The following is a 16146-nucleotide window of genomic DNA, read 5'->3' as shown; positions in this document are numbered from 1 at the left end:
GAGCCCAACAAAAGAACTGAACCCTATCTAAGAAACTACCTAAGAAATAACTATATACAAAAGTGTGGGGCATAGTCCAATCACCCCAAAAGAAATGAAAACGAAAATTAAACCTAACACTAAAAACTATTTACAATGGCAGCAGGCTAGTCCGACGGCTAGTCCGACAGCTCACTTTCCGATGTTCCGGGCCAGGGCATCATCGAACTCCTGCTCAATGTCCTGGAGGCGGTCCTCTTCCATGGCCCCGAGGGTTCGCAGGTACGATGCCATGTTGGACTCCAACTCCCTGCGAATAGCCACGGGGCACTCGGCCTGCCTCAGGGCCCTCCGCATGGAGTTCTCCGCCCTGACCATTGTGAGCCGTGCCTCTTCTGCCCGTCGCCTCTCCGCATCTATTCACTGGCCCAACCGCAGCCACACGGAAGACACACCCATTCCAAGGTCCTCCTGCCCTCTGGCCGATGCCTGCCCCTCTGATGTCAATGGCCTGAGCCATCATTGCTCCCACCTAGAGCCTGCTGCTGCTGCTGCTGTCCATGTGCCCTGTCCGATGATGCCTGCACATCCTCCATCTGCTGGCATCCAGTACGTGGGGTGTCCACCCCTGCTGGACCGTCGACTCCCTACTGTGGCAGGGATGGGATCTCCACCAAGCTGGCTGTGTTGGTCAGGCCAGGTGCACAGGGGGCCCTGGTGGAATCTGGGCCAGAAGACGGCAGGGAGAACGACTGGCGCATAGTCTCCACAGAGGAGGAGATGTCCGCCAGAGTGCGCGACACATGTAGGAACCCACCGACCAGGGCCGCTCCCAACAGTGCCACGTCGCGCCGCTGCTCTTTGTGATGGCATGTGTGCTCCCCCCAGGAAGCACACACGTCATCACGAATGACACGCGTACGCAATGTGACACCAATCAGGACGGAGCCCATACGGTCAAGGGACTCCTCGTCCGCAGGTAGTGGAGAGGCAGATGACGTGGGCCTCCCCCCTACATGCGGATGGGCCTGGGATGGGGAGCATCCCTGCTGGTGCATGGTGGTGCAGTCACAGGGTCAGGGACAGCGACATGTACAGGCCCCTCCACAGTGACCTGTGCTGCCTCCTGACCTTGGCCCTGGACTGCACCACTTGCACCAGTGGTACTACCCCCACCAGGCCCCATGTGCGGCTCAGTAGCGGGCTCCTCCTCCTATTTGGAGACCAACAATCTGGATGTCTCCGCACCGTCTTCCGCCATTGCAAGCCCCTGTGGGGGCTCACCTGGCCCTTCCACTACAGCCATAGTGGCAGACGCAGCACCAGTCCCCTCGCTCCCGGATGATGGCAATTCCTGGGAGGGTGGCTGGGCCTTGCGTCGCCGCCCGGTGGAGGCATCCCCGCCGCTTAGCTCCACAGCGCCATCTCCGCCCTCTTCTTCACTGGACGCTGCGTAGAGGGAGACATAGAACACAAGCATCAGGTACTGTACAATAGTCCCCTAGACAGGAAGCAATAATACATGAGTGGCACTGTCAACCGTCACTTCCATCCTGTCCCTCCCAAACACATGGGTCAATGCACACAACACACATGCAGAACCAGGCATAGCGCATGCAATCAACATCAGCATCCATGTACAAGGGCCTCTGTTAACCAAAATGTTGCCTTCTAACTCACATGCATCATGGCTCATACTGACCCCATTCACACACATCACCGGAGGCTCATGCATCCATGGCGTTTCAAAGACACACACACGCTTCTCAGAAACACAGACATGCACACCATACATGTACATGAGAGCAGCACCCATCTCTCACCCACCACCCAAGTCCAAGAACAGGGACTGGCATGCATTCATGTGTGCATTCCGCATGCAGCTTCCCATGTCTCATTGGAACACATGCACCATCCATGTGGTTCAGCATTACTGGTTTCACATGCACTACCATGATGTCCCGGCTCACACACATCCATACATGGCCTATGTTACACATACAGGCAAGTAGCTGACTACCAGCACACTGCAACATGACCTGTTTCACACAGCAATGCATGGCCACTTACCGCTCGACTCCAGAGGGGCCTGCATCCTGAGGATCTGGCAGTGAAGCACTGGGCGAATGCGCTCCAGGACCCTTATCTGCTGGTTGGTAAGCTGTCCCCGGCTTCCTGAGGGTCCTGGACTTGTAATCCTCCCAGCGCTTCTGGATGTGTCCCAGGTCTCGGGGTGCCACCCCCTCTGTGGCACCCACGATGTCCATCCAGATCCTCCTCCGTCCTTCCTTTTCGGTGCGCGATGGTGTGAAGAGGGCATCATAATGCCCCAGGACATGCTCCACCAGGACACCAACTGCCTTTTCACTTAAGCTGGTGGCCCTCTGCCTCTCTGGCTCGGGGTTGCCAGTGGTCTTGGATGGTGTTTGCCCCGACATGGCGACCCCAACTGGGTCCTGGGGCTGGGCTGTGGAGCGATGGTATCCCAGTCGGGAGTCTTCTGTTCCAGCAGGGGTGGACACAGCAAAAGGACCCCTGCAGATGGCTGACGTGCAGGCACCAAATAGCAGGGCACGTGGGCAGCAGGCAGGCATCAGCAGATGGCAGGTGAGAGCGTGCTCGGGGGTCTGGGGGGCAGGAATATGGCCCTCTGGGCAGGAGCGTGGTCTTCCATGTGTTTTCGCGTGGCCAGCTTGATACGGAGTGATTTGGCGCGTGAAAAAAGTGCACGTCAGCGTGAAATCTGAGGAAAGGACCTTAGTGCATAAGCACGTCTGTGACGTTACGCGGGCGGGCGTTTCCCTCGTGACGTGTGCAGCGTGTGAAAAAACTGCACGTCGGCGTGTGAATGCGTCTAATCCGAGGAAAGGGCCTATGCGCGTAAGTGACGCGACGCCGCACGGGCGTTTCCCTCAGCAGGGGTTAAAGGTGAGCGGGGCCAGTAGTTCGCTGTATGTGCCTTTCATGGAGACTGACGTGTGTGTTGCTACTTCGTGTTGTTTCGCGCGCCATCACAACTTCACAGCTGATCAAGGACGTATCTCTTCTTTTGGTGGGGGTATTAGCTACGCTTGTTTTTCATCATCGCGCTAGTCTGACGGTGAGTCGCGCATGCTATTTTTCCCATTGCGGGTGCCCCTGTGTATCGCGTACCCGTTTTCGAGGTCATAGTAGCCTGCGTGTCCCACACGTATGCGTTTTTCGCGTTACTGGGTGCCACCGCGTATTGCGGGAGGTTAATTCCATGCACGTAGGCTGCAGGGGTTGCGTGCATGGTTTTACTGCAGTTTTGGGGTGCCTGAGGATTGCGTGACCCATCACTACATCACCGGGGTCACATACAGCCTTTCAGGTGCAGGGGTGCTGTTAACATCTTGCATCCCACCTCCTTCACCCCAATTGCCCAAGACAATTGTGGTGTACACCTCCCATTTGCACTCCTTCATCTGTGCCGGCACTACTCCATCTGTGCCATGGTTGGGAGGCAACCAAAGGTGAGGGGCGCCTCAGCTGGGCATCCTCCTCGTGGTGGGCGTGGTCAGGGACGTGGCCGGGTGACCAGGGAGTAGGGGGACTCCAGGGTGTCCAGGGTGGCCGCAGAGGGGGAAGAGGCAGGGGTGCGCCACTTGTGCACGATGTTGTGCCATGTGTCGGTGCAGTCATGCCACCACCCCCTGTGGTTCCGGGAGATGCAGCTTCTGCATCTGGCACTGGTGCCCGTGTGACCAGGCAGTCCGTTTCATCGACTGCCATGGGCCCAAGGGTAGTGGTAACTGCAGGTGCAGCTGTGGACACCACCACCCAGGCTCAGGGTCTGCCAGCGCAGGCTGCGTTGGCACTTGAGGAGTCCTTGGAAGATTTCCAACAGGGCAGGAGGGAAACCGTAGGTGCACGCAGGGCTGCCCTGACCGAGACACGTGTCCCTGGGTCAGTAATGTCATCTGCTGCCCCGACCAGCCGGGTGTTGGCAAGTGCAGGGTTAGATGCAGCCAACAACACCCCGGTTGTGAGTCTGCTAACCAGGACAGTTGCGGTCAATGACCCTGCCACAGCGGATGTTGCTGCGCAGGGTCCATTAGAGGGCACCCAGCTGCCACTGACGCAAGTCAGGCCTTTGGTCGTCCCTCCACCTGCCACTCCCTTGGCTCAATCTACCGGTGCCACTGGCCATACTGATCAGGGCGGCATTTGCCAGCCAGGGTCTGCGCCACAATCCAAGAGGAGGAAGGTTGCACCTGCAGCACAGGCTGGGACCCCACACACAGCCACGACCTCCTGCATGTCGAGGAAGAAGCCTTTCTGCAACCAGGAACTGGACTTCCTCGTGGACTGCGTGCGGGACCACAGCCGTGACATGCTAGTGGGGCCTAATTGTCAGACTATGGCTGCCCACCGTGATACCCACTGGAAGCAAGTTGCGGAACATGTGAGTGCATTCAGCCATGAGGTGCGCACGGCGCAAGAGTGCAAAAAGCGTTGGAATGACCTCAAACGCAGCGCTAAGGCTAAGCGTGCCTCAAATTACAACTTGACTCTGGTGACTGGCAGTGGGCCTGCACCTGAGGAGGAAGAACTCACTTTGCACGAGTCACTCATTGCGGAGTTCATACCACCTGAATCAGTTGAAAGAGTAGGAGAGATGCCAGACTTTTTTGCCCACTCCAGTGAGTGTTGCTGCGTGTTTGTTGAGGACATGTGTGTTTTACTTGTGTGATGTGTTGTGCAAGACTGTCACTACATGTCATGTGTACATGGTTCTGATGTGCAAGTAATGCAATGCTTCACTGATGCATGGCTGCTCTGCAGGATGGTGGACATGTGGAGCGGACGGGGACTGTCCGCATCACCACTATTGCACCCTACTCACATGCTGGTCACCAGGATGCCCCTCCGGTCCATGTTCCAGCTCACTGGCCCTTCTGCATGTAGCCTGGGGTGACCTTCCTCTCAGCCCTGGGACTATGTCATAGCATGACTGACGTGGATGTGTCCTCTGCCTGCATGCGGGTACTCCACATAGGCATGCTCACTTGCCCCTCCACCCCCCCTCTGCACCCCAATTTCAACTTTGCACTGGTCTGCTTCAATTTTGCTGTTGAGTACTTGCCTGTCCATGCATCCTGTGTACATGCTAACTTCCACCAGCCAATCTGCCAGACATATGCTGTGGGGTACATCCTTTGTACTTGATGCAGGGTGTCTCACTTGGACTGTGCATAGGTCAGATGCCCGCAGGGACATGAGTGCCCGTTCATGCTCCATGTGGATTCCATGCATGCCCCTATGTGTCCTTGACTGGATGATCATTGTAGTACGTGTCCAGGGTGATCTACATTGCATGGCATTTCATCAGCCTTCCCATGGCCACTGTGGCTCAGTCCTGCGTCGCACACATGTTTAGGGTGTGACAGTCTGTGTGGGTCACAGGCCTCAGCCTGTTTCAATGGCCAATGTCTCTGTCCAACTGGTGTAGTGTCTTCTTCACACGTGGGTGTACTCCTGAGGTTTCATCATGTGTCCTGCTTACTGTCCCATCATCATCTGCTGTGTTGTCACTTGACTCACATGATGCAATTGATGCTAGTCAACACTGTCTGTCAATACACAGGTCTATGGTCATCCTTTTGATGCCATGCAAGGCATCCCTGCATTTGCACATGGGGGGAGGGGTGGTTTGCTTTTAGCCATGCTACCCATTGCATGCACATTGCACGTGATGGCTGAAGTTGACCTTGCACTGCTTTCACATTTTCTGATACACATCATAAAGTACTTGTACATGTGGATAGTGAGTAACGTACAAATGTGCTGCACTGCATCGACCCACTTCAGAGCGATATAACACCCTTCTACATGCCTAATCACAGAAGCAATGTCAAGTTGACCCAGCATGCATGGCAGGTTCTCTTTTGTGTGTGACATGTCTGATTCATGTGTTTGGTGTCTGTGTGATGTCTATGTGTGTGTGTGTTGTGTGCTTCTAACATGTGTAGTGACCTTTTTTCTCTCTACTTTTCAGATGATGATGCAATGGAGCCAGAGGATGGTGTTGTCATGCCAGGCACAGGGTTGTTATAACTACAGCAACCCGGCACAAGTGGGGGTATTGGGGTGGTAGGCCACGAAAACCCACATGTGCTACAGTCCATCTTGTCTTTGGCTGGCAATGAGTCCAGCCGTGATGACCACTCTGACGTCCATGTCGAGTTGGATGTGCATCAGGTCCATATGTCAGGGGTGAGTGATTCTGATGTGGGCACTCCTCTGTCTGTGACACCTGCACTGAGGGGTCAGAAAATCTTGGAACCTCCGTATGTGGTGGATCGGGACGCAGGGTGACCCTCCACATCAGTCACTGATGTGCCTGGGCCATCACGTCGACAGGGGCATGTAGTCGTGCAGCCGCGGGTGGTGCCAACACAACGAGGACACCCGGTCCATGGGTCCCGCAGGTGTCAAGCCCAGCAACGCGGTCGCCGCGCGCAACCGCTGTATACTGAGTGGGAGCAAGACATGACTACCAATTCTGAACGCCAGGGGGCAGCAATGGAGAACATTGCTGTGAGCATGAAGCGTGTGGCCCAATCCTTGCTCCCCCCTGTTAGGCAGGTGCTTCTCCAGCAGCAGGTGGCATGGTCTATGGCCCGCTCGCTCAGGCTGGGCATGGCGGCCGCAGACAGGGCACGCCAAGCTGAAATGTTGTCTCTGCGTGAAGCAATTGCTGCTCACGCAGAGGCATACATGGAGGCCCTGAGGGAGGAGTATGCTTCCCTCAGATCCACTCTGGGTGTCCTTCTGATGTCCCAGAGGGAGCGGTCAGAGGAGAGGTTTGTGCAGCTTGAGCATACCATCTCAGCTGAGCTACATGCTTGCCGGGCGGTGTATCAGTTGTCCAGCCAGGCCTTGCAGGAGGAACTCCGTGTTACATGTGTTACCTTGCAAGAGGAAGCACACGTATCACATGAGGTTTTGCATGCAGACCTACGTGTCATCGCCGCACAGAACCAGGCTCACCCGTCTGGCAGATTTGCTGCCGACGAGGGGCAAGCTGCGGCTAGGCGTGGTCAGGCTCCTGTGACACGTCCTCCTTTCCAGGAAGAGACAGACTTGGACGACAAGGTATCTCCCACATAGGTCGGGCTGTGCAGGCGTTGAGCCCATGGAGGTTTTTTATTTTCCTCAACATCATCGCATGTGGGTGTTGAGCAGCACCCTGTACCTCCCCCCTCCTGGGTGCCTCCCCCCCTGGGTCGTATGCGCCCATTTTTGATTTTTCTTTTAGTTTAGTTAGTTAAGTTTCTGTTTGATAGTTAGTTTAATTAGGTCATCTAGGTTTTTGATAGTTAGTGTAATCAGTTAATATAGTTTAAAATTGCTTATCTGTTGTGCTTTCATGTGACGGTGTGGTGCTTTGTGGCTTTTGAAAGCATCCACTGTCTGTTCCAGATGGTCCCTTCAAGCTTGTCTCGTGCATGTGTTTGCAGCTTGGGGTCCTGACTCACATATGCCAGTCCTGCTTCCCTTATCCATGGGCTCGCAAGGATGGTTCGGTTTAACAGCCTATTACACAAGGGCTTAGGACTGTCATATCTGTGGCATGTCTGCTGCTGTACTACCTGTGTTGACACCCCTAGTGGGGATGATAGGGGTGATTTTGATTGCAGTTCCTCCTATGCTAGTTGGGTGGTTTCATGATTCATGTGTGCATTAATTGCTATACATTGTGTAGTGTGTTTCATATCTTTGCTGTGCATGTTCTTCATGCAATTCATGCTGTAGACAGTGGCTGACACACTTTGGCTGGGAAAGTTGCACTGATGGAGTGATTTTGTATGTACGTCTCTGACATGGACCACTCATGACATGCCTGAGGAGACACACACAGGGGAATTTCATGCATTAATCATGTGTTTTCTGCCCTTTCTGCAGGGGGATGAGCCTCCAGACCACCTTTCCCAGCAGACATGGCCCATTGGATGTTTGGAAGCTGGCCACGTTCGGTGGTGCAGACATGCACATGTGTGCGCAGGCAGAGCCACAGGAATTGCGCTCATACATCATACAGAAGCTGACGTGTTTCAAGGAACTCCAGGAAAGGTGAGCAGCACAAGGGTGCCACACCGCAGCCAGCCGTCCACCAGGACAGTTGCACATGCATTCTAAGTAGCACCACTGACAGTGACAGATATTGGTGTTGAAGCGCACAGTACAGCTAAGATGCATTGGTGGAGTAATGGGTAGTTGATGGGAAAGTTGTCAGGGGCACATGCAGGGGCAGTGGCACATATCCTCCGGTCCAACATGGTCCATTGAGGCAGTTGTATTAGCCATGTAGCATTCCAAGACAGGGAAAGAAGCAGCTCACAGGGACAGACACCGAGGGACAGACTCGTGTGCAGTGCATTTCATTTACAGGTTTGAATTGCCACATGCACTACCTACTTTATTTAGGTTATGCTGGAACACGACTTGTACTGAAGTCGTACCTTGCTATATGCGTCTGGATGCTTACCCAGGGTACATTGAATGTTGTGTGAATCTTGACACATTGGTCTTACATTTGCCACGCACCCACTGGCACTTTACTTACTGCATTGACTGTGTATGTCCCATCAGGGGGGAATCTTACGTATGGGAACGAAGCACCACACCAGATAGTTTGTAGAGTATCTTGTTACTTTGGGGCATGCATGGTGGTGTGTGTGTGTGTTATGGGCATGCACAGATTAGTGACTCTGGCTCTCTTTGCAGCATGGAACTGGTCATGTTACCAGACCTGAGAGTGCGCAGGCAGGAGGCCAGCACTCACCCCAGAGATTAGTTTCTCTTTGACTTCTCAGGGTCTCAGAGGCCTGTGTGAGTTTGACCTTGCAGGCACCCAGACCACGGTGGGGGTGGTTGGTTCATGCCACTCCTGTACACGGGAGCTGTGAGAGTACACATCAGTTCATGGTGCATCATTTGATATTATGTACCACACATGGTACACATCCTGTTGTGACATTGTTTTACTGTGCTACCTTGGTTGTTCCATCATTGTGCTAGTACTTGGGCTTTGTGACATACTGCTACTTCAAGTCATGTACTGGAGGCTCTTCTGGTTTGTTTTGCTGCCTGCAGGCTTTTTATGTGTTGGCCTGCTTTGAGTTCTCTTTGATTTGTTGTTTTTGCAAGTCAATGTGGCCTCTGAGGGTGCTGGACACTTTTTACACGCAAGGTGGAAGATAGAGACAAAGGGGAAGGGTGATCCTGTGGCCAGGTGAACTTCAAGGATGAAGGCTACATACCCCATGAGCAGTTGTTCAGTGGGTCATGGTGATATGTGAGGGAGGGAGGGTATTTTGTTGTTGGACAGTTGCCTTGCCCCACAGTGTGATGGGCACCCTGACATTGTAATTGTGGTATCCTATGTACATAATGTATTCTGCTGATCAATGGCTGTTCATGTGTTGTGTTAACCTTTCAGGTGTGAGGGTATAGTTCTGGTTTGACATGCTGGGGTGTACACATGTGCAATGTTCACATGTGATGAGGACACTGATGGTCACTTGATTGCACATGCATGTATTGAGTGCCTTTCCCTACTGACACACACACTCGCACTATGATCCACAACATGTACAACCACCCTTCCATGTCCACATGTGCACACTGTTAGTCTTCTGGGGACCACTGTGTCCCTGCAGCACATGATCTACGACCATTTGTGGATTCTGTACATTTGTGATTTGTTTTGTCACACACAATGACTGGTCACTATGCTGTGTGCTGAGCAGTGTGTTGCAGGAGATGGACACAGCACACGTATTATGCAGTATTTATTTTGCAGTGCACAATGTGCATGTGAACAGGCATTCATTGTTATGTTCAAGCTACAACTATTGGTATGCATTTGGGTATGATTTGCTTTGTGTGGGAGGTTGTTGGTCAGTCATTTCATCTGATTCCATGTCAGGCATCATTGTCTGACGCCACTTTGCATTTTTCACATGTCAATGTGTACATTATTGTTATTGTGTTGGTGTTTTGCTATTGCTTGCCATGTCATGTTGTGGTTTTGGTGGCTTTGTGTGACATACCAGTGATTGCCATGGCCTGTTTTTCAAGTATGTGTGACACACACCTTGCATGTGTACGTTTTGGTCACACAGGATTGGTTAGGTTTAAGTAGCTAGGGATGCACACAATGTGGCACTTCCATGGCAACATTCTCAGGGTGGTAAGGTTGTGACAGTTGACTGTCTCTTTGTCATCATCGATTGTCACCTGGTATGTGCCAGGCATGCGTGCACTCCACGGGGGTGGGAGTTTAGGTGAAAAATGTGGCCACAAGCTGGGTCCGGGCTGCCTTGCCACTTGCCCTATCCCCTCCCATGGGCAGCGCCTGTGCCTGTGGTTGGGGTTGTGGGGGCACCACCATGTCCATCGGTACGCCCTGCTGTGTTGAAACATTGTGCAGGACACATGCTGCCTCAATGATCCTGCACACTACTGGGGGTGCATAGAGTAGCTGCCCGCCAGAGCGGTCAAGGGAGCGGAAGCGTGACTTGAGCACTCCGAATGTGTGCTCCACTATGGCCCTGGTTGCAATATGGGCAGCGTTGTATCTTACCTGGGGTGGTGTGGTGGGGTTCCGGATTGGCGTCATCATGTGGTTGCTCAGAGGGTAGGCACTGTCCCCTGGAGAGGTGATAATGGTTGTGATTATTGGGGTTTGTGTATTTGTCTGTTTGTGACATGCATGCATGTGGACAGGCATTTGTACTCACCTAGGAGCCATGTGTCGCCATGCTGCCCAGCTTCCAGGGCCTGGCTCAGGGCGGAAAATCTGTATATGAAACTGTCATGGGTGGTGCCAGGGTAGTTTGCATAGACAGAGGTGATGATTCCCTTGGCATCGCATACCACCTGCACGTTGATGGAATGCCAGTGCTTGCGGTTTCGGTAGATCTGCTCAGTGGCCCTAGGTGGACGTAGGGCCACATGGGTGCAATCTATGGCACAATCACTTTGGGGAAGTGTGCCACCCTGTAAAAGTCCTGGATAACGGCCTGCCTTTCTGCAGGTGTTCTGGGCATGTATATGTGCCTGCAGACTGAGGGGCGCGCAGTCATGATTGCCAATACATGGTGTAGGCAGCGTGACTGCGTGGCCTGTGAGACCCCCCCACTATGGCAGTAGTCAGCTGAAATGACCCAGTGGCCAAAAAATGCAGGACATTGAGCACCTTCTCCAAGGGGCTCAATGCTTTGGAGCAGAGGGTGGGTGATGTAAGGTCATCTTCCCACTCCCTGACCAGCTCTAGGATGATACGAGATGGAAACCTATACCTGCTGTAGACCTGGTCGTCAGGCATCCCAAAAAGTCTTGTCCGGGAGGAAAAAATGAGGGCCCTGGCTATTCTCCTCCTCCTGCGGTGTCCCACGATCAGTGCTGCGACAAATGGGGCATTCATCGTAGTGGTATGTACGTGTTTGTTGTACGTGTTTGTTGGTTGTGCACGCTTTTAAACTGTTCACGGGGACGCTTCCGCCTGCCTTCCTGTGGCGGACGTGTTGACGCATGTGTGCGTCTTTTAGCGTGCATGGGTTTCATGTATTCAAACCCATGAATACGAGTTGTTCGCATGCGTGTGGGCGTTCCGTCTATTTCCCTGCAGTATTTCCCCAGTTACGCCTTCTTTTTCACGTGTTGTTCCCCATTCCGTGCGTTACGCCCCGTGTCCTGCCCCCTTTTTGGTATGTGCGCGGACGTTGTGCGCTTTCCCTGTGCGCGTTGCGCACAGCGTTTGGTATGTTGCAATGACGTGTGTGCCCGTGTGCGTCACGCATGGGTTTGGCGCACATCCCGAGAAAAACACACGCAGAGACTTCCATGAATCGCACGCATGCGCGTGCGCTTCCTTTTTCGCGCTTGCGCCTGCTTGCGCCAGCTTGCGCCACTTTTTTCGGCGCACATTTGTTCCATGAATCGGCCCCTAAATGTTCTCTCCCTTATAGCATGGTAGGCAGATTTATATGCCGTACCCTTTGGGAACACTACACACAATTACGAGTACAATTTCACCTTTGGTACAAACCTGTACTACACAGTCATAGTGGTAGCAGTAGCGGAGCAGCCAGACTTATCTCAAGTGTAAGTGAGCAGTACAAAGAGTTACACAAAGGACATCAATTACTATGGTTCAGGCAAACACTGACTCAAGGTTTCTAAGCAAATGAATATATATTTATTTACTTAACAGTTGTATAACATTTCACTAGTCTAAGCAAGTTAAAAATCACAATCATAAATACACCACACCACTTCCCTTAAATTCCAGACAAGTTAAGCTCACAAAATGAAGTGGGAGCAAAATGGCACTCCAGCAATTTAAAAGGGAGGGAAAGACAAAGTTATTAGAAATTAGGCAAAACCAACATGTAAGTACTCAGGGCAATTTGAACAAGAGAGACTACAGTGAGAAGATCAGATAGAAGAGGCTTAGGGCTAAAGTCAATAGGACAAAAGTCTTTTGCTCAAGGTCACACAGTTCAGGGTAGTTTGCGGTAAATTTTGTGGCCCAGATTCCAGACGAGGTTGGTTGGTAGAAAAGTTAGTTCAAAGAGAAGAGAAGGACAAGCCCTCGGATTGGAGTAAGATTTCAAACACTTTCACCACAGCTGACCGAAACAGACAACCGGATTGGCACAGTACCTTAAGATGGAGAGGGGGCTGTAGCTCAGGCGGACATTCCTGGTGGTTCCTGCAGGCTCACTGTTCCTGAAGCGACTTTCGGACTGACACGACATAGGAAGACTGGAGGGTCCTGCACCACCCAGGAAGAAACCAGCAGCAGAGCAAAACAATGAATAAAAGGTGCGCACCTTAAAACCCAAGCAGGGTCCGACCTTCCTGGCTATCCAGCCCACTGTAGCTCTGTACAGCAAATTCAACCAGAGGAGGGGTCCTGGCTTGTAGTTTGGGCAAAATGGTTGGTCCCACCAGCTCAAGGGAAGAAGTTTCCTGGAGGATCGTCTCTGTCGTCGGATTTGGAGATTCAGACCTGCAGCAGAGCTTCACCGGTTGGTTCAGTCATGGTAGGGGTCCTCTTCTTCCAGTTCCTCATTGGTTCTTTTGTTCCAGTGGCGACTCTGCTCTTCCAGTCCCAGAGATCTGCTTTTTATGCAGTTTTCTTCCATTCATTCAGCCTGGCTGTCAATCACACAGCAGGGTGGCTGGCCTGGCAAGGTCAGTCCCCTTAGCCAATCAGACTAGAGTGTGACTTGAGTTACCAAGGGAACCCATGGCAGGGGTCCGAAGACCCCTCCCTCACATTCTGCCTACCTAGACTATCAGGCCCCTTAAGGAGAGCTTCTGTGCAGAAGCCCGTAAAAAGACAGTGAACAATGGAATCATCCCCGGTTTGGCGTGCAGAGAAAAACACGAGAAAGATTTTAACAAAAAGAAATGGCGAATAAACACATCCGGAACCAAAATAAAAAGTATTTGGGCAAGCGGGTTTATGTTCGAGCCTAATATAATAGCCTGGAACAATACCACGTTTATATAAGATAATCGCGGTAGAAAAGTTAGGGTAGTTACCACTGCCACCAGCCAAGTCTTAATGTTAAGGGAGCGAAACAAGGCTCCAAGAGGTACAGACAAAAAGGGATAAGAGTTAACCATTTCCAATACTCCATGTAAAATGGGGTGTACTGGGTCTGTGGTTTAAAGTGACTATATAAAGTTAATGGCAACTTTACCTGTTTCTGGGGGACAGTAGTCAGCCCCAGAAAAATAGAGTCAGTGGGAAGTCTCAAAGACAACCCTGTGTCACTGCACTGAAGGTGCTGTGTAATACATGCTGTAGTAAGATTTCCAGTCTCACTGCGCCAACACAATAAATGAGGAGACACTGCTTAAATTGCAGATTTATTGTGTGAACCGGTGTACAGCCTGACACGTGTTTCGAGCAATCCTAGCTCTTCCTCTACGGCTTATAGCGGAGAAAATTCTGATGCAATCGTTTCAGGTAAATTGTGATAATGCTTAATTAGTAGACTTTGCAGTTGCGCCAAAATAATATATGGTGTCCGTACTCAGTGGTCCACTGAAACGACACGGCTGGGAATTTAGCCTACTAAATCAGTCTACTATTTAAGCATTATCACAACTTACCAGAAACGATCGCATCAGAATTTTCTCCGCTATAAGCCTCAGAGGAAGAGCTAGGATTGCTCCAAACACGTATCAGGCTGTACACCGGTTCACGCAATAAATCTGCAATTTAAGCAGTGTCTCCTCATTTATTGTGTTGGCGCAGTGAGACTGGAAATCTTACTATGGCTTATCTTTACAATGAAGTGCCGGGGCAAAGCACACACACACTCTGGTCATCTGCAGCCTCCCTACCGCCTAATCTAGCTAGTGAGCGCAGTGTTCCAAATTGGCTTTTTTTGCTCATTACCAGTTTCTGCTGTGTACCACACACAAAAAGTGGTGCAAATGGGGTAAGTGAGGCTCCAGTGCCCAAGATCACACAAAAAGTGAAAAACACACACAGCAAAACACATGTAAGAGTGGGAAAAAGGCTCACACTCTTACCAGGTGAAAAAAAAAAATCCTAGAAATCCAGCAAAGCTGCTTGGGGACTCTTTAGGTAAGGGAAATCAGCCATTTATGAGAATTCTCCCTAACATAGCACACTCGTCATATTTGCCCACATCACCCTTTTAGAGCATACACATGTCAAATTTCAATGAATGGGACAATGTAATTAATCTAGAGGATCCACAGTGGACCCAGTTACCCCAAAGAACTTTACAAGTCTTTTCAGAGTTAACCTCACAAGCCTGATATGGTCAGAAATGTCTCAAACTATTTCAATCAGCAATACCTTTGTTATGCAGAAATTCAAGTTATACAAGTCTGGCTTGGATCATTAAAACCAATTCTTCCGTTTGTGATGGAGTCAAATTGGTCACATAGGTTTGGGGCTCCGAGGGGCTATTGGGACTAGAGATATTCACCTGCTGCACAATGTGAAACCTCAAAGATATTGACAGGGGATTTCCCAGAACTCCTTCTCCTGTTACAGTCCTTCTAATGCCATGCTCCCTGGGACATGGAACCAGTAGTCCAGATATCCCCTGCCCTATACCGATTTCCAGAGACCCAGTCATGCTGCAGAAAATGCCCCATCCATGCGAACCGAATATTCTGTAGGAACAGACTCTATTTGCATAGAAAACTGATCCTGCTCCTGGAGACAAAAAATGCACGATACACTGAGCATCACACACAGAGCAAGAGAAAGACACATTGACATTTCATGCACAATCTTATAATACCCCCCACTCACACAGCCAGAACAGCACAGTGGAAACCGCTAACCTCTTATTCAGCACCAGGAAATGCACACCCAAAGCCCTTATAAGGCCTTTAGACAACATTGGAAACATCAGCTCAAAATTCCGAAGGAAAAAGCAATTTGAGAAGTCACAGGAAATTCAAAATTTCACAGGCGTAATCACATTTGCGTCTAATGACAGCAACCAGCCGGGAAAAAACATGAAACAGAAAACAAAGATTTAAAACACATTACATGAATTTGTAATGGCCACCCACTACATTCCAAAGACACCATAGAAGACGCATTACAAACATTTCAAAAACGTCAACCCAAAAGATCCCCAAGGAGCATAAGGGAGAAAAGTGTAGAAGCATGTCCTTTTCCTCTACTCTTTCGTACAGGAAAAGGAAGAAGATATGATGACAAATCTAAACAAATCACTCCACCAGAATGTCACTCTTTACAAATGTATTCTGAAGAGCCCAGATTCAGATAAAATGTAGAATACATTTTACACCTCCTATTCAAAGTGAACTAGAAACTCTATTTTATGGAGTTTCACTCACGTTAAAAACAGTCTCTCATTTTTTAAACATGTCCTCTACCCAACAACTTAAAAAAAAAAAGACAAAGCTGGAGTTTTGCAGTCAAGTATCACAAATCTCTTGGCAAACATGTGGTAGAAAAGAATACTGGTTCTGACGTCACGCTTATGTACTTTGTATGCTAAGGAACCTAGGCCCACCCACATGGTTTGTTATTTAAAGTTGTGCAGAATACGCAGGGGAGGACCTGCACAAATTCTTATACACTAAAAACCAAAATAAAGAGGG

This window comes from Ambystoma mexicanum, chromosome 1p, assembly GCF_040938575.1.
Source record: "Ambystoma mexicanum isolate Mex_15411 chromosome 1p, UKY_AmexF1_1, whole genome shotgun sequence".
NCBI lineage: Eukaryota > Metazoa > Chordata > Amphibia > Caudata > Ambystomatidae > Ambystoma > Ambystoma mexicanum.
This window is presented reverse-complemented; position numbering follows the sequence as displayed.